Here is a 4819-nt window from a genome sequence, read left to right on the forward strand (position 1 = left end):
TGGTTCTAATTAAATCATCCATTATGGTTAAAGAACCAAAGACGGATTGCCTAAACATTTTGAAAGAGTCAAGGATGTTGTTAACCTTTGTCTTCATCTGTGAGATGTATGAAGGGCATTTGCTCACTGAGAGACCAGCCCTGTTTATACTATAACACCCTCCCCCTCCCCTCTCAGGTATGCGAGACACGATGAACTCACTCTGGAAGAAACTCACCCACAAAACTGTGCTATATGTGCATTTATTTGATAACAAGACAATTATATATCTAAGCAGTATTTTAGCAGAATGAGCTAGCATACAACTTAAACATCACAAGTTCACAGTTGAATACAATAGGACATTAAGCTCCTAAAATCATTCATCGTGGCAGGATCTGTCACATCTAGGACCCAAGCCACCCTCGCGCCTGGTGCCTGTCACTACGGGAACGGCCTTGCTCTGCTCTGCCACTGGCAAGTAGGTGGGATATGACTGCTAAGAACCTCTGCCCTGGAGTGGTGGTTGGTTTTCTGGGAGCTGCACAGCGAGCACTTCAACAACAGCCCAAAGGATGAGTCCCTCCCAATGAATGCAGATATGCATTCTTATTAGGGCCTCTCCGTCAATCACCGTGACACAATTTTCTAGTCTTCTCACAGTAAAACCAAAACATATTTAGATGGAAAATTTGGCTTTGCGCTCTTCCCCCTCCCACCTCTGGGAAGCTCCTTTAGGAATGTTGTTAGCACCTTCAAGGCTACGCATGCTGTTCCCGTGGAACTCGGTGCCAGCCTAGTATCTGCTCACTGTGGAGCCCTTTGCGAAAAGAGATGCTGCTTGCTGAAATGCCAGGTTTGCAGTTATCCCATTGTAAGCACAGAAGGGCTCATGTTTAACATAGCTCACTAGGCTTAACATCTAGGTGCTGCTACACCATTACTAAGCCATCTATGAAGCTCTGATTATCAGCGTTTGGTACACTCTACGAATAAGCTATGTGTCTTAACTGTCAGTGCAGCAACTAATATGCAATATAGTTAGCTTAGTGGGTCAATGCACCTATGCCATTGCCTTGATGCCACTACATTCCACCACCCCTTTTCAAAGCGTGGGCAAAAATGCTGGCTTAATTCCATGACTTAGAAGCATATATGGTATGTTGCAGGCCTATCAAACGCTTGTCCAGCTCAACCATTCTATTGTAGAGCTAGGTCATTCTGCGCAAAAGCCCAATAAATCATATAGCAATTAATATTAGGGCTATAGTCAGTCACAGCAAAGGATGCAGCATTATGTTTAGCAGCTTTGTGGAAGTGGGAGACCAGCCGGTAAGTATGTCCCACCAGTGATGAGCAGTCATTGATTTCAAATGGTCAGCTGTCTTAATTAGCTGATTTTTGTCTATTGTCATTTTACACTCTGCAGAAATAACTGAGGTAGCTAAAGTCCTAAAAGCTTTCCAAGAGTATTGAGCAAATTGTCTTATAGCTTCAAGCCTTGAGGTAATTATCCCATAAGGTAGGGTCCAGTTAAGCATACGAGTGAGCTCTGCATGCAAGGTGGTATGAGACCACCGGGTCAATGAGTATAAAGGGTACGAGGTCCTTTCATCGCCTACAATTTCTTCCCCTGTCATTTCAATGTGAACATTATAACGAAAACGCTCACTGACTTTTTTTAGGGGGGATGGGAAAGGGTAGATAAGGGGTTGGGGTGGAAGGCAATAGCTAAAACTAGGTGGGTGGAGGGGTGGTAACCCCTCCCCCCCAAAACCCCCCAAAAAAAAGATAAACATTTTTGTTAGAATGTTCAGGTTGAAATGGCAGGGGATGAAATTGCAGGCGATCAAAGAACATGGAACCGTATAAAGTGTGGGTAGTTACATCCAAGAAAGTCACAACCTGATCTACACAAAATACCTGAGGGTTTCCTTGCAATCTATAATTGTTAATAAGTAATGTTTGACTAGTAACTATGCAGGCCTTATGCTGATCAATTTGAAAAATGTCAGTTCTGTTAATGTGGTACTGCATCCAGGTGCACTCGCCCGCTATGGGATGCATGTATGGGTCCAGGGTCCTTCCAGTTTGAGGACACAACCACCCCTGGTCCCAGGGCACATATGTGTGCCTATGTGTTGTGTAATTCCAACTATCCAGCCACTCCCTCTCATATTTATAGAACTCACCAGGAACAATTTATTTTAATTGGCAAAATGATGAAAGGGCACCATATTTCTAAAGTATAAGCAGTTCTACTGACTTGCATTAAAGTGCAGCAGCTATTGTTCATGCAATCAAAAGCAAGCGGTTTAATCCATTAGTCTGCAGGCAAATGCAATTCTGTGTGCCAGTGTATTGGGGATAGTCTTCCCCACTCAGAACGGAAGGCCAACACTTGTTGATTTAACAGTGTTTGCCACAAAATGTATCTGGTGTCCATGACGGTTTTATTTACCTGCCCTAAGCCTGAAAAGATGTCTTCATAACTAAAGTTCTGCCACCTCCAATTGTTACCTATACTCTTGGCAGCATTTCTCAAAGCAGGATTTATCAATGGGCCCCACTGCGCCAGCTGTTTTATTGCAGCACTGACATCTGAACCCATGGTGGATAATTTATTACGCACAATTTCTATGTCAAAAGCATTTAAAGCACCCATTCCCACCCACGCTGCCCCCGCAATCAATGAGTCTAAACCCCCTAGCTACATGCAACTTAGCAATTGGCCACAAAAATGTACGCCATTTGGAGCAGCTTGGTTGAAACAGTGAAACATTACCTCTTGATAAATCTATTTCTTATTGCACTGATAGAAGAATGAAAAACATTTCTACAATTTAAATGGATGAAAACAAAGGTAATGGTTGTTGGGCCCAAGGAGATTAAAAATGCATCAAAATCTAGCACGTGTACTGTTTCAGTTTTCCGCGACTTAAAGAACACCATTCTCCAAGTGGCATGTCTGCCATACACAATATTAGTTTTAGACACAAATACTATACTACCATCCGCTAGTGGTTTCCTCCTTGCACAATCTTATTGATCAAATTTAGTCAAGTAATAGTCCACAAAAACTTGGCCATCGCAGTCTCAACAATCCTTTGGACAAAAGAAACATCAAACATCAAACAAATTGTTGGACCCATTCATAGAAACATTTTGGCCCAAAATCTCAAACGCCCAAAATGTGTGTCAGTGACAAAAGGTGTCTGACAATATGCCAAGTCAGCACTCTAGCAGTTCCATGTGGACATTCATCTTTGGTGCTTTTCTCACAGGTTGCAGTACGATTTTTATCATCATGCGGGATTGGAGAATTTGGTGTAGTGCATGTGATTCTCAGAGTCCATGTAGCGTCCTGCATCAAACCGTTCTTTACAGAGAAAGCATCTGGTTGGCTGGCCAGGAGCACCCACAGCAAGATTACACCTATCCCCATCATGTAGCATTACGTTCTCGGTGCAAGCCTAGTATCAGGGATGTAAACAGGAAAGTCAGAATTTTGCAAAAGTACAACATAAGTACTTCCTAGCCCTTTGCTCAACACCTCCCCAGCTTCAGGTTTTTTATTCGGATTATGAACCCACACCTTTTTCCCAGTGCTACCAAAACCACCCTCACCTCTCTGTGTGGTTTCTGGGGCATGTTTACTTTCAATCACCTGGCGAATAACTGCCTGCTCACAAATCAATTTAGTTAATGGTACCTCAGATGAACCAGTGTTCAAAAGAAACAGTCCCCCGGTAAGCAGGGTCAATCACACCTCCTAATATGTTGATGCCTTTCTTTGCCAAGCTGGATCGTGCAGCAATGCATCCATAGGTGCCAGCTGGCAGCTTGGTACCAATGTCCCGCAATAACGATTTGGTTTGCCATGATGGTATTTTATCATCTTCAAAAGTAGACAGATCGAGTCCAATACTGCCTGCTGTGGCTTGGACAGGCAGTTGTGCTTCTTTTTCAGTTTTCCATACAATAAGAGTCTTTGTTGCTTCTACCTTTTCACTTGTCAGTCTCACAAAGGGTTTCTGTTGGTTTCCCAAAGGACGATTATTCAGTTCAAACAAGGCTTGTGTCAGATGCTTGGACCACCTCTTGAGAGTGTGAGTCTGAGTCAGCTTCTTTATCTGTTGTTTCAGTAAGCCAGTCATTCTCTCAGTAAGTCCTGAGCATTCTGGTTAATGGCTTATGTGCAGTTTCCATTGTATGCCTTGCTCCAAAGCCAGTTTTGCACATTGTGTCCTGCAACGTGGCTACCTTGGTCTGATTGGATTTAATCTAGAATGCCATAGTGCCTTATGAGATATTCCATTCCTTGTAAGGTAGCCCGTTGGACTGCATGAGCGACTGGATGGGCCAACAGCAATCCTGAATATGTGTCTAACATTGTCAACACATGTTTTCCATTTGCAGGTGGCAAAGGTCCAATATAGTCAATTTACCAAATGCTTGCTGCTTTTTCACCTCTCTTCAGAGCGTCTTGAGGTTTTCTTTTTAGTGTGTAGCGCTTTACTTCACAGCATACGGAGCACTGGGATGCAGCTTGTTTGGCATTGTCCATTGTGATGGGCAGTTGTCTCCTCTTAGCCCATTCATAGGTTCCCTGTTGCCTTAAATGTCCTGATGCTTGGTGAGCCCAGTCTGCCATTTCTTGCAGCACTTCCCTTTCTTCAGGAGTTGTCACTGGACGAATCTTTGCCATTTGATCAGCTTCATTGTTGAATAGTGCAGCAAGTGAGTTGTCAGGAGGCATGTGTGCATCGACATGCCCAATGTAGATTTTGCTTTTTTCACCTTTGCACCACATCTCTGGCCCTCCCCATACCGGAGTGCT

This window comes from Ambystoma mexicanum, chromosome 6q (genome assembly GCF_040938575.1).
Source record: "Ambystoma mexicanum isolate Mex_15411 chromosome 6q, UKY_AmexF1_1, whole genome shotgun sequence".
In the NCBI taxonomy this organism is placed as follows: domain Eukaryota; kingdom Metazoa; phylum Chordata; class Amphibia; order Caudata; family Ambystomatidae; genus Ambystoma; species Ambystoma mexicanum.